At 42.1% G+C, this 25406-nt stretch overlaps 1 protein-coding gene across 2 annotated transcripts in view; it reads left to right on the top strand.

Annotated features, from left to right (window-relative positions):
* Window positions 1-25406, top strand: part of LOC140196469 (dnaJ homolog subfamily C member 5-like) — a 166147-nt gene that overhangs the window by 91438 nt on the left and 49303 nt on the right. Inside the window, exon 2 of one of the 2 annotated variants that reach the window (XM_072255779.1) lies at window positions 17523-17639. The exons of the other annotated variant lie outside the window; for it this stretch is intronic. The gene's annotated coding sequence lies outside the window, so the exon portion shown is untranslated. The remainder of the gene's footprint in view (window positions 1-17522; window positions 17640-25406) is intronic. 2 annotated transcript variants of the gene reach the window in all.

The following is a 25406-nucleotide window of genomic DNA, read 5'->3' as shown; positions in this document are numbered from 1 at the left end:
AATTAGGACTCACCAACATCTTAGAGAACTTCAGCATAGCATCCCAACTCCTGTACTCAAAACTTTGATTCATGACAGCAACTATGTGTAAATAAAGACTGACAAAAAACTATCGTGCAAATTTTAAATTAATTAATAAATAAATAAATAAATTTTGAGAATGAGAATTGTCAAGTCCCTGAAGTGCGTCTGTAGGTTGTGGAATCAGCAAAGAGATGAAGTGAGTGAAGTTATCCACGCTGGTTCAGGAACCCCATGGCTGTAGGGTAACAGCTCTTGCCCTACACCATCAGGCTGCTGAACCCAATCTCTGTCAGTGCGTTGAGTGACGTTTGTGGATGGAAATGGACAGTCAGTAGTTCATGTTGAGACCCTTCATCTGCACTGAAAAAGTAGAAGGGAAACAGATATGTATAGTTTCATACATACTTTGATAATAAATATACTTTGTACTTTGAGCTTTGAATGAGGGAAAGAGATGAGGGAAAGAGATGAGGGAAAGAGATGAGGCAAGGGCTGGCGAGCGATAGTTGGATCCAGGTGAGAAGGGATGATTAGCAGATGAAGTAGTTATTTTGAAATTTTTGAGTTTTTTATCATTCAGTTTTTGAAAAGATAACCAAGAAGGCTAACAAGAGCAGGGTGGTGGATATTGCCTATGTGGACTTCAGCAAGGCTTTTCCAAAGTAGACTGGTCCTAAAGATGAGATCACATTGGATCGAAGGTTAACTAACTAATCAAAACTGGTTCAGTGGAACGAGTCAGATGGTGGTAGTGAAGGGTTGTTTTTCCGATTACAAGCCTGTGCCCAATCAAGTGTTGAAAGGGTCAGTACTAGGTTCTCTGTTATTTGTCATCACTCGCTCGCTTTAGCTCGCATCTGGAAATTCCAGTTGGCGGACGATTTCCCTCCACACCGCTCTGACATATTGGGAAATCATGTTGGTAGCAGGTTACAGCAGTGGTTTGCCTTTGTCTACTGCCGGGCCGGGTGAGATCACCACCTCTTGCAGTGGATGACCAGGACGTCTAGCGCGGCACTAGCTCCTGGTGGCCTGCCTTCTTGATGGTTAGACCATTAATCAGTCTCCTCCGCTCAGTCTGTCAGGGCCAGACCTCACACGCTGGGATAGACAGATCCCCTACCTCACCGAGAGTCGAAGACCCATCGGCTACCCTCACCTGGTTTGGTCCGTCTGCCGAGACGGTTTACCGGGGTGTGGCCGCTGCGCGTGCTACAGCTACTTGGAGCCACAGGTGAGAGCTGAGCACCAGGTGGGGACCAAGGGTGGACGAGCTGCCCTGAAAAAGGGCACAGCAAGCCCCCCCACCAGAGGTACTACCCCTCCCTAGACACCCCATACACCCTTTGTCATACTGGACGTTAAAGATGAGAATGTAGGTGGCTTGTTTAGCAAGTTTGCAAATGCTGGTATGTTGGACAATGAAGAAGGATGTCTAAAGCTGCAAATGGATCAAAATTAAATGGAAAAGGAAGGATAGCTGGGACTTAACTCAGACAAGTGTAAAATGATATCTTTGGGAAGTTAAACCAGGGCAGGCTTACACAGTAAATGACAGGGCTCTGGGGTATGATGGAACAAAGAGACCCAGAGTACAAGTGCATTGTTTCCTGAAAGTGACAACACAGGCAGATAAGCTGGTGAAGAAGGCATATGGCACATTTGCCTTCATTAGACAGGGCACTGAGTAAAAGAGTCAGAACATCATGTTACAGCTGTATAAGACATTCACAAGGACAGCCACTATCCTAGGATAAGAGACTTTACATCTGGAGGCATAGAAAAAAAAACCTGAGGGACAGGGAGCCATCTGGAATGAGCTGCCAGAGGAAATGTTAGAGATGGGTACAATTACAATATTCAAAAGACAAGGATAGGTTCATGGGTAGGAAAGATTCAGAGACACTTGTGCCAAATACATGCAAATGGGACTAGCTAGGAAGGCATCTTGGTCAGCATGGAAGATTTGAAACAAATGATCTGTTTCCATGCTGCCTAACTCCTGTGACTAATGGTGTACCACATGGATTGATGCTGGTCGGTTGTTGCCTGTCATCTATAACAACAATCTGGATGATAACGTGGGAAAGTGGAGCAGCAAATTTGTGGATGACACCAAGATTGGGGGCTGTAGTGGACGGCAAGGAAGACTATCAAATCTTGCAGCGGGATCTAGAACTGCTGGTGAAACCGGCTGAAAAGTGGCAGATGGAATTTAATACAGACCAGTGTGAGGTGTTGCACGTTGAGGACCAACCAGGGTAGGTTTAGCACGATGAGTGGTAGGGCAGTTAGGAATGTGGTAGAACAGAGGGATCTGAGAGTACAGATCCATAATTCTTTGAAAGTGGTGTCACGGGTCAATAGGGTCATAAAGAAAGCTTTTGGCTATTAAGTACAGGAGCTGGGATGTTATATTGAAATTGTATAGGTCATTGGTGAGGCCTAATTTGGTGTTTTGTGTTCAGTTTTGGTCACCTATCTACAGGAAAGATGTAAACAAGTTGAAAGAGTGCTGAGAAAATTTACCAGGATGTTGCCAGATCTTGAAGACCTCACCTATAGGGAAAGGTCAAATAGGTTAGGATTTTATTTCTTAGACTGTAGGAGAATGAGGGGAGATTGGATAGAGATATACTAAATTATGAAGGGTATAATTAGAGTAAAAGCAAGCAGGCTTTTTCCACTAATGTTGAGTGAAATTAGAACTGGAGATCATGGGTTAAGGGTGAAAGGGAAACTTGAGAAAAACTACTTCACTCACAGATTGATGCGAGTGTGGAACAAGTTGCCTGCGGAAGTGGTGGATGTGGGTTCAATTCAATATTTACGAGAAATTTGGATAGCTATATAGATGGGCGGGATATGGAGGGCTATGGTCCAGGCTTCAAAAAAAGGAAGACTTCTCAGATATGAGAGATATTATACATTCAAAGATTGGTCACAGAACCAGAGAAATATTTGTGATGAAGAACCTCCGTCAAATCCCAGAGAGGTTACAACAGCTGTTTCTCTGTTGACAGGCTCATGATACTCATATTTTCCACCACCTAGAGTGCATGTCCCAACAAAAAAAAAACAGATCATAGACCATACAAAACAGAAGAAAATAATTATGCTGAAGGATCTGTTTAGTAGAGCCACTGCTCTTCATACCATCCCTACGCATCTGGAGAAGAATGTGAGAATACTGTTCCTGAACACAGCTCAGCATTCAACACCATAGTTCCATCCAGGCTCGACAAGAAGCTCAGAGACCTTGGCCTTGACCCTGCCTTGTGCAGCTGGATCCTGGACTTCCTGTCAGGTCGCCGGCAGGTTGTAAGAGTGGGTTCCTTCACCTCCAACCCTCTGACTCTCAATACAGGAGCCCCTCAGGGCTGCGTACTGAGTCCCCTCCTTTAATTCCCGTATACCCATGACTGTGTCGCCACCCACAGCTCCAATCTACTAATTAAGTTTGCCGACGATACTACATTGATTGGCTTTATCTCAAACGATAACGAGGTGGCCTACAGGGAAGAAATCATCTCTCTGACACAGTCGTGTCAAGAAAACAACCTCTCCCTCAATGTCGTAAAAGCAAAGGAGCTGGTTGTGGATTACAGGAGGAATGGAGACGGGCTATCCCGTATTGACATCAATGGATCTGGGGTTGAGAGGGTAAACAGCTTCAAGTTCCTCGGCATCCACATCACTGAGTACCTCATATGGTCTGTACACATCAGTTGTGTGGTGAAAAAGGCACAACAGCACCTCTTTCACCGCAGAAGGTTAAGGAAGTTTGGTATGAGCCCCCAATTCCTAAGAATTTTCTATAGGGGCACAATTGAGAGCATCCTGACTGGCTGCTTCACTTCCTGGTATGGGAACTGTGCTTCCCTTAATCGCAGGACTCTGCAGAGAATGGTGCGGACAGCCCAGCGCATCTGTAGTTGTGAACATCCCATGATTCAGGACATTTACAAGGACAGGTGTGCAAAAAGGGCCTGTAGGATCATTGGGGACCCGTCACCCCAACCACAATCTACTCTAGCTGCTACCATTGGGAAACGGTACCACAGCATAAAAGCCAGAACCAACAGGCTCTGGGACAGCTTCTTCCACCAGGCTATCAGACTGATGAACTCACACTAACTTGAGTGTACTCTATATTGCATTGACTGTTATTTATTATAAATCATTATAAATTACTAAGATTGCACATTTAGATGGAGTCGTAACATAAAGATTTCTACTCCTCGTGTATGCGAAGGATATAAGAAATAAAGTCAATTCAATTCAATAGTACAACTAGGATGAAGAAGCTGCATTGGGCTACATCACCCAACACGTTGCCGCAAGGCCTACGAGCAGTTATTGTCAGAGGGTGTTTAGAAAATGAGTGGGTGCTCTTTCCCCATACTAACGTAATTAATATGAGCTCTGTAATTCTGGAGGACTGCTTCACAGAGGTGAGCAGGCGATAAGACCAAAGGCTTCTTTATCAGATTTGAAAGATCTGCTCACCATTGCAAACATGGATATTGTGCTGGAGTTACCAGGCTTATTCATTCTTCTACTAGAAGTTTATCTTGAAATTTTATGCTGGAAGCACAACAGTTTGTTAACAAAGTGATTTAAATTGCAAAGAGACCTATGCATACAAGTTGAATTTGGTTATTTGATTCCTGTAAGTATGGACTCTGTTGTATTGGATATTGAACAAGAACACCCAAAAATGTATATACTGTGAAAGGATATCGGAGGTCTCTGTTGGTTATGGTCAACCATGAATACTGCATCCTATCTGTCTACGTGATACCCAAGCCAGGGCAGTACAATATGAATGACAGAGATCGATACAGTTTGGCACCAGTGGTGTAGCAGGAGTTGCCAATCAGCGTTGGACTCAATGCTGGACTGTCTTAGGGGCTTCAGTTCTGGACTATTCCTCGGGGTTTACTCCCGAAGTCTTCCCCATGAGTGGGTATTGCTGCAAGGCAGCGGAGGTTTGGGCTGCCAACCATGGCTGACGAACTCCAGCTGCCCGAAGTGACTGGTTTTAAGGTGCCAGTAACCCACCTTTGCTCCTTTTCCTATCAGTTGAGACGGTTCCACCAGGCTTAGCCACACATGAAGGCTAAGAGCTGGACTTGGTTGTCAGAGGCTATTTGAGATGCACGCCACAGGGAGCATTTAATAGGTAGTAGGTGCTTATCCCCACTTCCCCCTGGCTATGACAATCTTAAGCAACCATATCCTTAAGAAAGGATATGGGAACTGTAGTATTATCAGGCCCCATCTAAAGCCGGTACAACAAATATAAACAGCAAACATTTCGAGCTTCAAGACCAATGTGTATATCATTAGCCAAGATGAAGGAGAGCATGTTACACGTTTGTAAGTGCCTCAGACATGTTGTATCCTGACTCATCAAGAATCAAGGGAATCAAAATGGAGACAAAGCTACTGGTGATGCCAGGTCCAACAATCAAATCCAAATATCCTATTTCACTTTTTCTTTCATGACGTTGAAAGCAAAGACAGTGCAAAAAAACCTCCTTTAGTGATGTTGGTTAAGGAGCACAGTTGATGGAATTTGACTGCTGTACATCCGAATAATGCAAACGAATCTTTTGTGTCACTGAAGCAGAGAATCAGGAATTAGATTACCATCTCATCCAAATAAAAACACCACTTATAGCTCAGCACTGAGAGGATCTTGTGCTCATATCTCAGGAGTGAAAGATGATCTTGCAGCCCTCAAGTATTTGATGGTATTGTTAAAAATTACTACAGAAGAATAGGAAAATCTGAAAGAGCCTCTGCAATTTGTTTTTAAGCTGACAATGCAGTGAAGCCAGTAAGTGATGCTCTGTGAAACAAAACAAAAAAAAGTCTACATTTGTAATGTGATGCTTAAGATCTCAAATATCCGAAGCAATTTTCACTGGTTAAGTAGTCTCAAGGTATGTAGAGTTTTATAATATAGGACAATTGCTAGCCAATTCGTGCATGGCAGACTTCTTTAATATTATAAACAGGCATGTTGGATAAATACTTTCTGGACATGTGCATCTCTTTAAAATCATGCCATGGGATCTTTATATAGGGTCATCGACCTGCACTGGGACCATAGCCCTCCGTATCCCTACTATCTATGTACCATAAGACCATAGACCATAAGGCATAGGAGCAGAATTAGTCCCATCGAGTCTGCTCGGTCACTCAATCATAGCTGATTCTTTTGTCCACTCCTCAACCCCACTCCCCACCTTCTCACTGTAACCTTTGATGCTGTGTCCAGTCAATAACCTATCAATCTCTGCCTTAAATGCACCCGGCGACCTGGCCTGTGGTAACAAATTCCACCCTCTGGCTAAAGAAATTTCTCTGCAATTCTGTTTTAAATGGACACTCCTTTATCCTGAGGCTGTGCCCTCTTGTCCTGGACTCCACCACCATGGGAAACATCCTTTCCACATCTACTCTCTCTAGGCCTTTCAATATTCAGAAGGTTTCAATGAGATTCTCCCCGCATCCTTCTAAATTCCAGTGAGTACAGACCCAGAGCCATGAAAAGTTTTTCAAATGATAACCCTTTCATTCCCGGAATCATCCTTGTGAGCCGCCTCTGGACCCTCTCCAAACTACCTATTCAAACTTCTCTTAAACTTTGAAATCAAGCTCGCATGCACCACGTATGCTGCCAGCTCATTCTACAATCTCATGCCTCTCTGAGAGAAGAGGTTTTCCCTCAAGTTCCCCTTAAATTTCTCACCTTTCATTCCTAACCCATGATGTCTGGTTGTAGTCCCAACCAACTTCAGTGGAAAAAGCCTGCTTGCTTTTACCCTATCTATACCCCTCATAATTTTATATATCTCTATCAAAACTCCTCTCAATCTTCTATATTCTATAGAATACAGTCCGAATTAGGTTTCACCAACATCTGATAGAACTTCAACATTCCATCTCATGTACTCAGTACATTGATTTATGAAGGCCAATGTGGTAAAAGTCCACTGCAAGCTCTGATAGTCTTCCTTGCTGTCCACTACACCCCTAATCTTGTTGTCATCATTTGGAAACAAATTACAAGGAATCATTAAAATTAGATATCTCTAAAATTAAATTATCTTGTGCAATCAAATCAGGAATCAAAACTAAATCTATTTGGCATTGCAACACACACAAAATGCTGGAGGAATTCAGCAGGCCAGGCAAAATCTATGGAAAAAAGTACAGTTGGTGTTTCAGGCCGAGACCTTTCTGCAGGACTGGCCCAAAATGTCAAGTACTTTTTTTTCCCATAGAGGTTTCGTGGCCTCCTGAGTTCCTCCAGTATTTTGTATCTGTTGCTTGGATTTCCAGCATCTGCACATTTTCTCTTGTTTCTATTTGGCATTGAACTTTTTCGGCCTATGTCTACTGGTATATATAAAAGTCAGTATTTGTGTTAAACAACTATCTGTATATCAACTGATTGGTTGAATTGAATGGTGCTTTCCTTATATTTAAAATAGCTTTAACTAAAATATTGCATCGTTATTTTTAGTTCTAGAAGCATATTATCTTCCAAAATCATCATGGATCTTAAAGTTACATAAATATTTATATAATGCTGTATTAAGTCTTCAAAAATTACATACATCATGGGTACTTGGTGGAAATTAGAAGCTTTGACAGTTTCTGACAACATTTAGCAGTCAAAGCACAGGTTCACTTCTGGCCTGTATATATAAAATCACCCTAGAATACTTTCATTAGCTAGGCTAACAAAATCACTCTTTGCCACATGGTCTGTGGATGCAGAAGGCTAAATGAAGTACAGGTGAACCATACAATATATGGTCACGTGGAGTAAAGAAATTGTTCCTTGCAGTATTCACAGATCATTCCCCAAAAATTGAGATGCAGAATAGAACTTATTCTCACAGAATTTATTCAAAATAAACAGATAACTCAACATAACTCTACAGAAAGGGTAAGACGAGGGAACACAAACCAATCCTCATGGAAGGATCTGAAGAAAAGTGAGTGAGCAATTTTAAGTTCCTGGGTGTCACTATCTCTGAGGACCTTATCTGGACACAAAATATTGATGCAGCTATAAAAAAGGCAAGACAGCAGCTATATTTCAATTGGAGATTGAGGAGATTTGGTTTTCAACTAAAACACTAAAAAACTTTGACAAATGTACTGAGAAGAGCATTCTGACTGGCTGCATCACCATCTAGTATGGGGGCGGGGTGGTGCGGGTCTACTGCACAAGATCAAAGTAAGTTGCAGAAACTTGTAAAATTAGTCAGCTCCATCATGGGTACCAGCCTCCACAGCATCCAAGACATCTTCAAGGAGCGATGCCTTAGGAAGACAGCATCCATCACTAAGGATCCCCACCACCCTGGACATGCCCTCTTCTCACTGTTACCTTCAGGTAGGAGGTACAGAAGCCTGGAGGCACACACTCAGCGATTCAGGAACAGCTTCTTCCCCTCTGCCATCCAATTTCCAAATGGACATTGAATTCATGAATACCTCACTATTTTTTTATTTCTACTTTTTTTTGTACTACTTAATTTTAACTTAATTATTTAATAGGCATATATATATCTTTAATGTAACTCAGTTTTTTTTCCTCCATATTTATTTATCATGTATTTCATTGTACTGCTGCCATAAAGTTAAGACATTTCATGACACATGCCGGTGATATTAAACCTGATTCTGATTCTAATTCTGATAATCTTTTTTCAGCTCCCATTTCTTGATTCATGCGCATTTAATGTGGCTCAGCATATCAGAAATTCACAATACAGGCCATTTTCTCGCAATGTGATCCACCCCATAACATAGTGGTTGCTTGGCATCAGTGCAGTAGTAGTTCACGTGGAAGACAATATTTTAACAGTTGCTAATAATATTTTACAAAATGCTATGTAAAATTAGATTAGCTTTATTTGTTACATGTACATCAAAACATACAGTGAAATGTGCCTTTTGTGTCAACAACCAATATAGTCTGACAATATACTGGGGGCAATCACAAGTGTCACCCTGCTTCTGGTGCCAACATATCATGCCCACAACTCACTAACCCTAACCCATACATCTTTAGAATCTGCAAGGAAACCAGAGCACCTGGAGGAAATTCATGTGGTCACAGGGAGGACATACAGACTCCTTAAAAACTGCGTTGGAAATTGAATCCAGTTTGCCTCCCGACACTGAGCTTCTGTGTAGCTCATGACTCTGCAAATGTCAAGACTTGATGAGTAAACAGCCACTGTCTGAGTTTCAGCATTGGCTATTTTGCTGATTTATTGCAAGATTGCACAGTTAGTGACAGCTTCACATTGGTGACCTGAGGAACAGATACTGTATATAATGCAAATGCAATCTTCCAGCCACTGAAGTGTATTGCTTCCTCATGAATTGCTGCTTTCATGATGGGAAAGTGAACGAAGAATGCTCCCAACATTTCAAAGTGGGATAGGGTTCATTTTCTCACCAGTAAATACAAAACAATTTTGCTTCAACTTTCCTTTTACACTGTAGTGGGAAAGAATTTCTAGGCTTGTATGTTCTGTTACGTACCCCGTAACTGGGTTGCCAAACCAGCAGAAATGGATCACTCAGTTGGAGTCTGGATTACTAGAACTAAGAAAGTTTTATTAAAGAAACAAGCAACACAGTAATCGAAAGGATAATAAATGCAACAGCTCAGCAATGATAAACACACGTGCACAGAATTAAGATAACAGGATCAATCAAGCTCTATCGTTGTCTAGGGGTAATTGACCAATTTCAAAGTGGCACAAAGTTCAGCCCAATTTAGTTCAGTTCGCAGTAATCGTTGCCATGGCGATGGACAACGTGGGGGGGAGAGAGAGAGAGAACGGGAATGACTGATCATTCAGACACGGCTTCCACTCACAGACCGGCGATATTGCTCACAAGCAGCTTCCGGGCGGGTCCTTTGTGATGTCACCTGAGGTCACCGACTGTGACCCCTCCTCCAGATGCGGTCGATCCTCTGCAGTGAACCCGGCACCCAAGCAAGGGCGGACACACACCAGGTTCCCGCTGATCGTACCTTTCCACCCTGTGCGTTTAAGGTCCGGTACTTCCCACCGACTCATGAGAGGCGCACCGCTTCCAGGGTCTCGTTACCTCGGGTGTCGTGTGTGTCCTGCCTTAGCGAACCTGTCCCTTTTTATCCCCCTGCTGGGGTATCGCCTGTCCATCACTTCAAACAGTTCAGGATTCAAAGGGCGGAGCCGCTCCAGACAGCTCTCTCTCTCCTGTCCCTTCATTACACATCTCCAGATGCTGCTTCATTGTTCCTTATCTCTCCTTCCCCTGAGGACAGGTGGCAGACCAAATGCTGATGCCACTGATGCTAGCCCAGGCCAGCAAACATCTTAATTTTATGTGTATTCTCGTCACAGTTCCCACTAATATCTTGACCAGCTCAGCATATTTGGTGCTATTCCTCCTAGAGAAAGTCATTAATGGTTTATATCATGTTAATTTTACAGCAATTCAATTTAAATATCATTGCTTTATTGTTCACAACTCAATCAATCCCAGGATATGGGCCTTATTATCCATAAGACTGTAAGACATAGGAGCAGAATTAGGCCATTCAACCCATCAAGTCGGCACTGCCTTTCAATCATGGCTGATTTATTCTCAACACCATTTTCCTGGCTTCTCCCCATAACCTTTGATGCCCTGATTAATCAAGACACCCTAAATATACCCAATAACTTGGCCTGCACAGCCACTGGCTAAAGAAAATTTTCCTCATCTCTCTTCTATATGGACATCACTCAATTCTGAGACTGTGCCCTCTGGTCCTAGACTCTGCCAGTATTGAAACATCCTCTCTACATCAACTCTCTCTAGGCCTTTCAATATTCAATAGGTTTCAATGAGATACCCCCTCATTCTTCTAAGCTCCAGTGAGTGCAGGCACAGAGCCATCAAACGCTTTTCATATGTTAACCCTTTCATTCCTGGGATCATTCTCATGAACCTCCTCTGGGCCCTCTCTAATACTAGTACATCTTTTCTTAGATAAGGGGTTTAAAACTATTCACAATACCTCAATGCCTTATAAAGCTTCAACTTTACATCCTTGGTTTTGTATTCTAACTCTCTCAAAATTAATCTTAACATTGCATTTGCCTTCCTTACCGCTGACTCAGCTTGCAAGTTAACCTTTAGGGAATCCTGTATGAGGACTTCCAAGTCCCTTTGCGCTGCTGATTTTTGTATTTTCTCATCACATAGAAAATAGTCCACACCTTTATTGCTTCTGCCAAAGTGCATAACCATGCACTTCCCAACACTATATTCCATCTGATACTTCTTTGCCCATTCCCCCGATCTCTCTAAGTCTTTCTGAAGACAGCCTGTTTCGTCAACAATATTTGCCCCTTCACCTATCTTTGTATTGTCTGCAAACTTGGCCATAGGATATTTACTTCATCCAAAATAATTACTTCATCCAAGTCATTAAATATAACATGAAAGGAACAGTCCCATCACCAGCCCCTGAAGCACATCACTAGTTTCCAGCAGGCTACCAGAAAAGGTCCCCTTTATTCACGCTCTTTGCCTCCTGCCAGTCAGCCAACTTTCTACTTACCCACGCTGGTATCTTTCCTGTAATACCATGGGCTCTTATCTTGTTAAGCAGCTTCCTATGTCAAAGGCCTTCTGAAAATCCAAATAAACAACATCCACTGAATCTCCTTTGTTTATCCTGCCTGTTATTTCCTCAAAGAATTCCAATAGGTTTGTCAGGCAAGATTTCCCCTTAAGGAAACCATGTTGACTTTGGTCTATTTTATCATGTGCCTCCAAGTACTCCAAAACCTCATCCTTAAAAATAGATTCAAACATTTGTCCAGCCAAGAAGTCAAGCTAACTGCCCTATAATTTCCTTTCTTCTGCCTCTCTCCCTTCTCAAAGAATGGAGTAACCTTTGCAATTTTCCAATCTTCCAAAACCATTCCAGAATCTAAAGATTCTTGAAAAATTATTACTAATGCCTCCACAATTTCTTTAGCTACCTCTTTCACAACCGTTGTGTGTAGTGCATCAGGTCCAGGTGATTTAAAAACTTTCAGACTTTTCAGCTTTCCAAGTACCTTCCCCTTGGCTAATAGCAACAACACTCCCTTCTGTCCCCTGACACACTCACATTTCCAGCATTCTGCTCGTATCTTCCACAGTGAAGGTTAATGCAAAATACTTATTCAATTCATCATCTATTTTTTTCTCCCCCATTACCACCTCACCGCATTATTTTCAATGATCTGATATCCACTCTTGTCTCTCTTTTACTCTTTATATATCTGAAAAACTTTTTGAATCTTCTTTTATATTAAGGGCTAGCTTACCTTCATATTTCAGCTTTTCTCTCTTTACAGCTTTTTCAGTTGCCTTCTGTTGGTTTTTAAAAGCTTCCCAATCCTCTAATTTTTGTTATGTTGTCTGCCTGCTCTTTAGCTTTTATGCTGTCTTTGACTTAACTTGTCAGCCATGATTCCCTCATTCCTACCTTTAGAATACTTCTTCATCTTTAAGATGCATTGTTCTCGCACCTTCCAAATTTCCCCCAACACCAGACATTGATGTTCTGCCATCATCCCTGCTAGCGTCCGCCTCCAATTAACTTTGGTCAGCTCCTCTCTCATGCCCATGTAATTCACTTTGCTCCACTGCAATAGTGATACATCCAATTTTAGCTTTTCCTTCTCAAACTGCAAGGTGAATGATATTATATTATGACCACCTTCTCTGTGCTCCTTTACCTTAAGCTCCCTAATCAAATCTGTGTCATTACATAATATGCAATCCAGAATTGCCATTCCCCTAGTGGGCTCAACCACAAGCTGTTCTAAAAATCTATCTCACAAACATTCTACAAATTCCCTCTGTTGGGATCCAGCACTAACTTGATTTTCCCAATCCACCTGCATATTGAAATCCATCGTGATTATTGCAATATTGCCCTTTTTACATGCCTTTTCTATCTTCCATTGTAATTTATACCCCATATCCAGTTTGGAGCTCTGTAAACAAGTCCCATCAAGGTCCTTTTACCCTTGCAGTTTCTTAACTCTACCCACAAGGATTTTACATCTTCCGATCCTATGTCACCCCTTCCTAAGGATTTGATTTCATTTTTTACCAACAGCGTCACCCTGTTCCCTGGGCCTACCACCTGTCTTTTTGATACAATGTGTATCCTTGGATGCTAAGCTCCAAATTATGATCTTCTTGCACCTACTTCTCAGAGATGCCCACAATATCATACTTGGCAATCTCTAACTGCACCACAAGATCATCTGACTCCTTCTGTATACTGCGTGCATTCAAATATATTTGGCCCAGGCATAGGTGACACTATAGATTGCTCTACATAAGTTATATCTGAAAATAAATGTTGACAGCGATCTCTGATCCCCAGTGGACATGAACCTGAACCATAAAATCTTAGCTAAATTGACATTGTTGGCTGAAAGCCTGTATTAAAAGTGTGGAAAGTAAAATGCCACAGCAACACAAGCAATGATTGAGGTTACAGAAAGAATAATAATCAGAAATTAGCTCACTTCTTATCAACAGTCAAGGGACCTCATGCTGTTGCTGCCACCATTAAAATCCTGAAATGAAACTAGTTGCGTAACTGCACATTTGATCCGAAAGCAATTTTCTTACTTTTTAAAGTACTAGAAACTTGTAATCAAAGATCTACCTTTTGTCATCCTTGACACTCAGTGAACTCTGCACACCCACATCAGAAGGGTACCATAACATATGGCTTGAAATGGGGGTGCATGACTTGCACAACCTAAAGTTTGTTTTACCTTTTCAGGAGAGTAATGCAATTGTAACCTTTTCTGGGTCAAATGTCACCATTCCAAAAATTTCTACTGGCATTTTCTGTCATGAATCACCCTTCTGTGTCTGACATGATTTTCATGTCCAATTTGTGTCAAACAGAACATAGAAACATAGAAAGCATACAGCACAATACAGGCCCTTCGACCCACAAAGCTGTGCTGAACATGTCTTTACCTTAGAAATCACCCAGGGTTACCCATAGCCCTCTATTTTTTAAGCTCCATGTACCTGTTCAGGAGTCTCTTAAAAGACCCTATCGTATCCGCCTCCACCACTATCGCTGGCAGTCCATTCCACACACTCAGCACTCTCTGTGTAAAAAACTTACTCCTGACATCTCCTCTGTACCTACTTTCAAGCACCTTAAAACTGTGCCATCTTGTGTTAGCCATTTCAGCCCTGGGAAAAAACCTCTGACCATCCACACAATCAATGCCTCAATGTAATACTTCTTGCAATTCTCCCTTTGACATGTTACTCAGGAAATCAAGGTACTTTAACCTGGAGAATGTGGAGTGACACTCAGCTTAAGCAGATTTTAATGATGCAAATCCAAGCTATCCACTCCCTCCCTCCGACTCTGTCCCAGGCACAGCTAAATCCTATTGAATCACATTTTCTCTTCAGTCCCCTACAACTTTATCAACAATACAAAAATTTTATCCCATTGATTGGCCCAGGCCCTGAACCCCGATTCTTCATCCCCCCCACCGTATTTTCCTTCACCTGTTCCACATTGACCCTTTTAGAGTACATATTCTTTGTACCATTGTGGAAATACCACTTCCATCAGGTCGTTGTAATACTAATAATTTTCATTTAGAACATCGAACAGCATACGAACAGGCCTTTCAGTCCACAATGCTGTGCAGAGCGAAGTTAAGCTAGTAATTAATTGCCTGTCTAAATTAATCTGATCTGCCTACATAATCAAAGGTTTCAATGTCAGAGATTTAATGTCAGAGAAATGTATACAATATCCATCCTGAAATGCTTTTTCTTCGCAACCATCCATGATAACAGAAGAGTGCCCCCAAAGAATGAATGAGTGTTAAATGTTAGAACCCCAAAGTCCCCCCCCAGCTCCCCTCCCTCCCACATGTAAGCAGCAGCAAAACAATGATTCTCCCCTCCCCCACCAGCAAAAAAAAGCATCGGCACCCACCACCAAGCACTGAAGCACGCAGCAAAGCAACAGCAAAGACACAGACTTGCAGTACCCCAAAGACTACTCGTTCACCCAGTATTCGACATACCACAGGCTCCCTCTCTCCCTAATAAGGGAAAAAGAGATGTCTCCGTTTCACAGCGAGGGTTCATTACAATGTTAAAAGTCCATTGTGTATGCCCAGTGGCCTCGGGTCTCTGGGCACACAAGCAGAGATCTTCCATCTCCCACAACACACCGATTTCCTGCCAGGACACCGACCTTCGGTCCACCCGTCTCCAGAGCCATGAGATCCCAGAACTCCAAAGGCGAGCTGATCTCTTAGGCCACAACATTGGCATATCGAATAACGGACAGTCGTGAAACCCTGAGAGTGGGTCCCATTCCCGCAAATAACCAAAGTCAGTGTGTAACTCCAGGTCAGAGTCTTCAAAGGAACCCTGAAAGGGAAAATTATAGATACTAAAGATGCAAATAAAGCTGTTTCCGAAAATGCAGGCAAAGGAGTCGCTGTTAGGTGCCATTGTCTCTTCCTAATGTCCATATACTTCTATTCACCTGCTTATCCAAAAGCCTTTTGAACACCTCTATTTTGTTTTTGCCTGCATACTACACTGCAGTGCATTCCAGGCACCCACCACTCTGTTTAAAAAAACTTGCCCCACATATATCTTTTGAATTTACTCTCTCTCATCTTACATGCAAGCACTCTAGTATTAGAGGTATAAAGGAATTGAAACATTTCAAGTTGGGAGTGTGCACCTTGAAGAACCAATCACTGTGTATAAATGCAATGATGAGTTCCAGACTAGTTGTGTGCACTGGTCCAATGGACAGCAGCCTTTGTTTCCACAACTGCACTTAGTGATTTTAGAGTCCGTCACTGCTTCTAACTTTCAATGGAAGTAGTTTGACATTACCATTCCATTTTAGCTATTTAAAGGTTTCACTGTCTTAACATATTTGTTAACACAGAACGTTATTATTTTAGAACATTATTCAGCATATTTTTGTTAAATTGGGGTGAGGTATATTTGGGACTAACAACAGAGCTATGGATGGTAGTGAACCCAAGTGCAGATCAAGGTCCAGAATTAACTCAGATTTGAAATAAACACGAGAACGCAAACAAAATCCAAAGACTCACACTGGAAATGGAACTTCTACAACTGAGCACCAAGTGCTCAGCATGAGGGCTGTAAGTACAGACTTTCAACAGAGGAATACGACAGGCAAGAATTGACAGTCTGAGTCTTAAAGGGACAGTGGCAGCTCACCACAGCCCGCGAAATTGGATGCCGAAACTTGGATACCAGCCACTGTTCAGACAGGACCATGACAGCTACAAGTGAGAGGGGCTTATTATGTTTTCTATCTGTGGAATTACTATGCCCTGTCTCTTGCAGATAAAAAGGATAAAGCAGAATTCATGCTTGGAAGATAGAATTTAAGCTCTTCTTTAAAACCAAATGTTGGCACCTGATCCTTCAAAGACATTTCCCTTTCAAAACTAGAATATCAAAATAAATAATTTAACTCATCAACCTAACTTTGCAGGAGAGGGGTACTGATGCTAACATGTTTGGCAGCAAATCCAAAACTTAGAAATGCACTTTTCATATTTTTATAATTTGTTATAGCAGATGTTTGTCAGCATGAGGACCTTTTGAATAATAGTACCATCAAGTTAATGCTTTTGTTTGATTCTGGGTATACTGTATATGTTATGGTAGTTAGGATAACCAAAACGTTCCCTTACGGAATTCACAAATCACTTCCAAAAAGTCTGAGACATGCAACAAAAATTTACCCTAACAAAATTTATGTGAAAAAGTAATAAGCACATTTTTTTTCAACTGGTATTTCCAGACACATGCAGATGTTGTGGCTGGGCATAATGGAAAATCACTAATTGACTATTTGCTAAGAACACAACTCCCCCCAGAACCCATCCAATCCCCCAAGGTGGGTGTCACCTATATTGCATTAATAAATACAATTATCACATATCTATGAAAATCGCCAAGCCCTAGACATTAGATCAAGTCCAGTTAGAAAATTAAATTTTTAAAAATGACATTTTGTTCCTGGCTGAGCCAAATAATCCAGGCCTTTAAATGAATGTTTAAGGGTGGTTCATACACTGTATATTTCTCTCATGTATCAATAATGACAAATAATACCAAAGAAATTGTTAGCAACTTCATATTTTCTTTTGCATTGACATTATTATTTAAATGAATTGAAGGAAAAATATTCCTTCTACAAGCACCTTTTCCCTGGATTTCGTTAATCAGCCTGATTGGCTGGAGAACTACACAACGCCTATCAGCCAGCAGTGGGTGAAACACAATATCACTTTTCAGTCCCATTGGTTTCCAGGTAGACTATGATGATAAATATTTTATTCATTCTGTCCTAGGTTTTATGACTGGAGGGCCAATCAAACACCTGCTTGAACAAAATAGGCAATACAATCCAAGTGACCTGCTTACCTCTTTACTTAGATCTGAGAGCAGCCGCTGTATCTTCAAAGCAGGTAGACAATATATAGCACATCTTGTTTGGTCTTATATTCTGTAGGATGTTCTATAAAAGTATTTAAAACATATTTTTACCGCCGTACCCTAAATATTACATCTGTTCGTGTAATGTCACTGGAAGGTAGCGGAGAAAGCAAATATGTGACTATTTGTTAGTTGCAGCTGGCTCTGCGGGAGATTGGTTACATCAACTGATGAATGGTTTGTAAGCGCAAGGTTCATTTTGACAATTGTTTGTGGAGGTATTGCTTGTAATCATAATGAATTTTTACCTGAGGTACGACTTGACAGCATAAAATTGTCTCTTTTGTGAATCATAAGAATGTATTGCTCTGAAATAGCTTTGTGTTAGGACTAATATCACACTTTCCTTGTACCTTTATATCAACAGTGAATCACCTTTGACATGCTGACCATGACTAAGTGGATGTGCAATTCATAGGAATTGGCTCTTGGTGTAAATGTTCCTTATTTTTCAGGATCAAATTGATTTAAATAGTCTGAGATACTTATATTTGATTCTATTTGGACTTGAGTCCCTGTTGGAATATTTTGTTTCCAGCATCTAGTGGAGTAAGAAGTGGAAATCCTAATACGTAAGGTAATACGGTAGATCTGCGAAGAAGGGAACTACGATCTCAACTGCTGAAGTGAAAGGTGGCTTACCTCAGCTTATTTTTAATAGATCCTTGCTTCTGAATATGGCCACAATGTCATTGTTTTGTAGCTTGTTCCTTTACCCCACCCCCTTGGCTTTACCACAGTAAGTTATTAATTGATTTCACTGATTTCTTTCCCTAAATTTGTAGACCTTGTGTTCTTTATAGTCACATTTACTTTGAGTTTATTTTTGATCAGTCAATACTTTTCACAATTTCACAGCTACTTAACTAATTTTCATGTTGCCTACAGTCACCAGATCTGCAGTTTAATCTCTTGTAAACACCAGAAGATCTGCAGACGCTAGTAATCCAAAGCAACAAGCACAAAATGCTGGAGGAACTCAGCAGGCCAGGCAGCATCTATGCAAAGGAGTAAACAGTTGACGTTTTGGGCCGAGACCCTTCATTAGAACCAAAGAAGGGTCTCTGCCCAAAACCTCAACTGTACTCTTTTCCATAGATGTTGCCTGACCCGAGTTCCTCCAGCATTTTGGGTGTGCTGTTTAATTTCTCATGTTTGCTTACACAATCTAGGCATTTGACTCATTTCTGCTCCATTTATCTATATTGGACAAAACTATCTTGTGAATTTTTTTTTCTGTGAGATGTGTATTCAGAACCTATCATTACAGCAAGGATATAAACATTGCTGTAAATGGCCTCAATCACATAGGCTTCAGAGTACATTTTGTACAGAATTATATTCTGCAGGACATCTTTGTCTGTTTTGTGTCAGAGTTACTTTGCTGCCTAACTGTGTTGATGACAAGTGAAGAAATTTTTTTGGCAATCATAAATGACACCTACTGCAGCACTGTACTTGTGACCATTTGTACTGATGGTTTTGTTCATTATTCTAAATATTTTATAAATTCTAATATAGGTTCTTCTGATCCCTATGCAGACTCACTGAACATGAAATGTGGCCTTTGTCTGTCTTCTCTAAAGCTGACACTCACATTTTGTTTTCTGACCCACTCTTGGTTTCACAGAATAAACGATGAATAGGTTGGGCCTGGTGTCAGGAAAGCATTCCGAATTGGTGTTACTAGGCAACAACTTTGTGTGTGCACTGTGAGAAAATGAGGGGGATATTGGGGAGATAGAGAGAAAATAAGGGGGGGATCATAAGAAAAATTAAGGACAGTCTGGAGGTCAGTCGGGTGAGAAGGTTGTTAATGGGATAAACAAAGCAGCCAAAAATTTCCACCAATATTGTTTTGCTCTGAGTTAAGCCAATATTCAATGGCACAACACCCTTTCTTTTCAAAATGTGTAAAAGAATTTTGAGGACAGTTTGTCCATACTGATTGTAGTTGATCTTGTGTATTTCCCCCACTAAAGGATTTTGTGGAAACACAGACCACAGAACTGCTTTGTAATGGATGAAGGGGAATGATGTTCCCATTTCTTCACCATCCTTTGTCACTCCAGTCAAACCATTCCATTCTACTTCCTCTCGTTGCCCGTGATTCACAGATTCCCATTCTTTAAATTCTCCAACCACACTTGCAAAAAGGACAGGGGTGGGAAAGGCTGGAATAGGGAATCAGAAATCGGAGCTTGGGGAACAAATTGAGCATAGTGCCCCTTGTCACTTTGCTATTCGTTTTGGAGGTTTCACCCTGTTATCCCTCACCTTGAAAGAAAGAGGTGAAGGAAAGTAGACAGAAAATGCATTGGAATTTAGCACAAAGTAACCATAAGAAAAAAATAAAGCACAACAGACACATCACCCAGAGGAGATTTACAAGCAGATGAAGAACTGGCGTAAAATTAGCACAGAATGACAACAGGTAGACATTTGCTCAATTTTTTTCAGAACCACACCATAAAAAGTCAGATACCTACATGGAACATTGAACAGTACAGCACAGGAACACGACCATCAGCCCACGATGTTGTGCCAACCAATTAAATTATTAATCAAGTGGCCAACTAAACTAATCCCTTCTGCCTACAGAATGTTGCTATCCTTTCATTTCTCTCACATTCATGTATCTATCCAAATGTTTCTTAAAAGTCCCTAATGTATCTGCCTCGACCACCAACCCAGGCAGCGCATTTGAGGCACCCAAGACGCTGTCTAAAAGAAACCTGCCTCTCAGATCTCCTTTGAACTTACCACCTCTCACTTTAAATGCATACTTCCCGGTATTAATCATGTCAACCCTGGGAAAAAGATACTGTCTGTCTACTCTATCTATGCCTCTCATAATCTTATAAGCTTCTATCAGATATCCACTCAGTCGACGTTTCGGGCCGAAGGGTCCTGCCGAAGAGTTTCAGCCCGAGACATCGACTGTACTCTTTTCCATAGATACTGCCCGGCCTGCTGAGTTCCTCTAGCATCCTGTGTGTGTTGCTCGGATTTCCAGCATCTACAGATTTCCTCTTGTTTGTGATTGGAAACCTCCCCAAAGCCTTGACATCCTTCCTCTAATGGGGTGACCAGAACTGTATGCAATACTCCAGATGGTGCAGTTTTATAAAGCTGCAACATAACTGCCTGAATTTTGAACTCAATCCTTGACCAATAAAGGCAAGCATGCCACTTGCTTTCTTAACCACCCTATCAACCCGTGTAGCCACTTTCAACAGCTATGAACTTGGACCCCAAGGTCCCCCTGCTCATCAATACTGTGATGGGTCTTGCCCTTAGTAGTGTATTGTCTCATTACATTTGACCTACCAAGGTGCACCACTTCACATTTAGACCACAAGACCATAAGATATAGGAGCAGAATTAGGCCGGTTGGCCCATCAAATCAGCTCCATTATGGCTGATCCAATTTTCCTCTCAGCCCCAATCTCCTGCATTCTCCCCATATCCCTTCGTACTCTGACCAATCAAAAATTTATCAACCTCTGCCTTAAATATACATAAAGACTTGGCCTCCACAAGTGGCTGTGGCAAAGAATTCCACAGATTTGCTGCTCTCTGGTTTAAGAAATTCATCCTTATCTCCATAATAAAAGGACACCCCTCTATTCTGAGGCTCTGTCCTCTGGTCTTAGACTCTCCCACCAGAGGAAACATCCTGTTCACATCCACTCTATCAAGGCCTTTCACCATTTGATAGGTTTCAACGAGGTTACCCCTCATTATTCCAGATTCTAGTGAATACAGGCCCAGAGCCATCAAACACTCTCCATATAACAAGCTGGTCAAACCTGGAATCATTATTATGAACCTCCTTTAAACCTCTCCAGTTTCAGCACATTCTTTCAGCCCAAACCTGCTTACAATACTCCTTACAAGACCTTCGGAAAATCCAAGTACACAGCATCAACCAATTTTCCTTTGCCTATCTTTCTCGTTACTTCTTCACAGAATTGTCAGGCAAGATTTTCCCTTGAGGAAACCATGCTGACTACAGCCTATTTTATCATGTGCCTCCAAGTACCCTAAGATTACATCCTTATTAGCTGACTTCAACATCATCCCAACCATTGAGGTCTGACTAACTGGCCCATAGTTTCCTTTCTTTTGCCTCTCTCCCTTCTTTAAGAGTGGAGTGACATCTATAATTTTCTGGTCCAGAAATTCCAGCCATTGCTGCTCTGCCATCATCCGTGACAGTGTTCTTTTTCAGTCAATTCTGGCCAACTCCTCTCTCATGCATCTGTAATTCCCTTTACTCTATTGTAATACAGATACATCTGACATTAGCTTCTCCTTCTCAAATTTCAAGGTGAATTTAATCATATTATGATCACTTTCCCCTAAGGGTTCTTTTACCTTAACCTGTTTAAGGTAATTCTGGTCATTCACAACACCTAATCCAGAATAGCTGATCCTTTAGTGGGCTCAGCCATGAGCTGCTCTAAAAAGCCATCTCATAGGCACTCTAGAAATTCCTGCTCCTGGAATCCAGCACCAACCTGATTTTCCCCAATCTACCTGCATACTGAATTCCCCTATGACTATTGTAATTTTGGCCTTTTGACATGCATTTTCTATCTCCCATAGCAATTTGTAGGCCACATCGTTTCTACTGTTTGGAGTCTGTATACAACTCCCATCAGGGTACTTTTACCCTTGCAATTCCATAGCTCTACCCACAACGATTCAACACTTTCTGACCATATGTCACCCCTTTCTCAAGACTTGATTTCATTTTTCACTAACAGAGCAACACTCTGCCTTCCTGCCTGTCCTTTCAATACAATGTGTATCCTTGGACATTGAACTCCCAGCTATAATATTTCAGCCATAATTCAGTGATGCCTTGAAACTGTGCTGCAAATTCATCTACCTTATTCTGTACACTGCACACATTCAGATACAATATTTTCACTCCTGTATTCACCCTTTTGGATTTTCTACACTTTTTTACTTTGCAACTCGTCCTGTTTGCTGCAATTTTGCCCTATCAACAGCCTCTCCTCACTACACATTGCCTCTGTAAACCAGCTACCTCATCTTCATCACTATTATCCGCCTTTCCTACTATACTTCTTGCATTTAAATATAGGTAGCTCAGGACACTAGTCACACCATGCTCAACCTTTTGATTCCTAACTTTGCCAGACGTCTTACCAACATCTGTGCCCACAACCTCTCCACTAACTGTCTCCACTGTACTCTGGTTCCCATCCCCCTGCAACTCTAGTTTAAACCCCACCATGCAACATTAACAAACCTTCCCGCTAGGATATTGGTCCTCCTCAAGTTCAGGTGCAAATCGTCCCCTCCGAACAGGTCCCACCTTCCCTGGAAGAGAGGCCAATGATCCAAAAATCTTATGGCCTCCCACCTACACCAACTCATTTGCCACATATTAAACTGTATAATCTTCCTAGTTCTGGCCTCACTAGCACATGGCATGGGTAGCAATCCTGAGATCACAACCCTGGAGGTCCTGTCCTTTAACTTAGCACCTAACTCCCTATGCATAACCTAATCACTTGTCGTACCCATATGATTGGTACCTGCATGGACCACAACTGGCTGTTCACTTAATGCTGAGAACTTGATCTGAGATATCCCAGACCCTGGCACCCAGAAGACAACATTACCATCCAGGAATCTCGTTCTTGCCAATAGAACCTCCTGCCCATTTCCCTAACTCTGTGTGTGTGTGTGTGTGTGTGTGTGTGTGTGTGTGTGTGTGTGTGTGTGTGTGTGTGTGTGTATGTGTGTGTGTGTGTGTGTGTGTGTGTGTGTGTGTGTGTGTGTGTGTGTGTATGTGTGTGTGGCCTCTGTCGGTCGTGGTTGGCCATGGGTACTGTGCCTATGGTAACAAAGCTGGAGTGGCCTCTCCAGGACGCAAGCCAGGGCAGAGTTGATATGGAGATCCGTCTGTTGCCCGTGCAGTGGGACCCCGCCTCTCCATGCTGACGACAGGTCCAAAGGAACGACGAAAGTCGATACAGTTTGGTGCCAGCAGCATCGCAGGAGTTGCTGTGCTGCTGCTGGGTACAGCAGTCAGCCGCCTCCGGGACTCCGACTCCGGGCTTACTCCCAAAGCCTTTCCCATGAGCGGGTATAGCCCCAAGGCAGTGGAGGTTTGAAATCAGAGTTTTCCCTCTCGTAGCTGAGCTACCATCTGTGGTTAACGAGCTCCATCTGCCTGGTCCCCTAACTAACGTATCTCCTATTACCACAACGTGCTTCTTCTTCCCCCCCACCAACTTCCCTTCTGAGTTACAGAGGCAGACTCAATCCAGAGACCTGACCACCGTGACCTTCCTCTCTTAGGTCAACCCCTCCCAACTGTATCCAAAGTGATATACCTGTTATTGAGGAGAATAGCCACAGGGGTACTCTGTACTGACTCCTTAACCCCTTTCCCCTTCCTAACTGTCACAGGTTCCTGTGTCCTGCACCTTGGGTGTAACTACCTCTCTATATGTCCTATCTATTACTCCTTCAGCCTCCCAAATGATCTGGAGTTCATCCAGTTCCAGTTCCAACACCTTAATGTAGTTTGTTCAAAGCTGCAGCTGGATGCATTTCTCACAGTTGTAGTCATCAGGGACACTGGAGGTCTCTCTGCCTTCCCACATCTCATAAGAGGAGCATTTCACTATCCTGCCTGTCATGCCTACTGTCCTAGCAGAGCAGATATAAAGAGAAGGAAAAGCTTGCTTCCTTTGCTTTCTCTGAGTGAAGCCTCTCTTTGCTGAAGCCTCAAAGAGCTAAAGCCTTAAGATCACCACTCTAGCTATGTCAAATCAGACGACGGCTGCTGCGCTTGCCATTGCCTTCTTTTAGTTTGATCTTACTCATCAATCCCAAACGCCGATTGGTCACTGTTCAAAGTTCCATTACTTTGCTGCAACCCACTCCTGTCGTTTACCCTTGGACAGTGGACCTGGTTGACATCCCCTCCTCTCCAAACTTCTGATATCTGGATTGGCCGTTGGACAAAGCTCTATATTTGGCCAGGTGAAACTCCATCTGCCATTTCTGCAACTGATCTATATCCTGTTGTATCCTTTGCAGATCTTCTACACTATCCACAACTCCACCAATCTTCGTAACATCTGGAAACCCATCATTTACATTTTCATCCAGGTTATTCATGTACATACATAACAAACAGTAGAGGTTCCAGTACAGATCCCTGGGAACACCCCTAATCACAAACCTCCAACCAAAATAATTCCTTTCAACCACTACACTCAGTCTTCAATGGGCAAGTCAGATCTGACTCCAAATGGCCAATTCACTGTGGATCGCATGAATCTTAATCTTCTAGATGAGCCTCCCATTAGTGATCTTGTCAACACCTTACTGAAATCCATGTAGACAACATCCACAGCACTACCTTCATCAATCACACTTGTCATCTCCACTAAAAAAACCCTCAATCAAGTTAATAAGACACAACTTGCCATTCTCGAGTCACATTGGCTCTCCCAAATTAGGCCATGGTTTTCCAAATGCTCATAAATCTTAGCCTAAGAATTCTCTACAGTAACTTCCCTACCAGTGACACAAACCTCACCAGTCTATAGTTTCCACAATTATCCCTGGTTTCCTTCTTGAATACTGGAACAACATTAGCTACTTGCCAGTCCTCTGGGATCTCTCAATAACCTGGGATGTGTCCCATCAGGCCCTGGGGACTTAGCCACCTTACTACTCTTTAA

The sequence above is a fragment of the Mobula birostris genome, chromosome 1 (assembly GCF_030028105.1).
Source record: "Mobula birostris isolate sMobBir1 chromosome 1, sMobBir1.hap1, whole genome shotgun sequence".
NCBI lineage: Eukaryota > Metazoa > Chordata > Chondrichthyes > Myliobatiformes > Myliobatidae > Mobula > Mobula birostris.
This window is presented reverse-complemented; position numbering and strand designations above follow the sequence as displayed.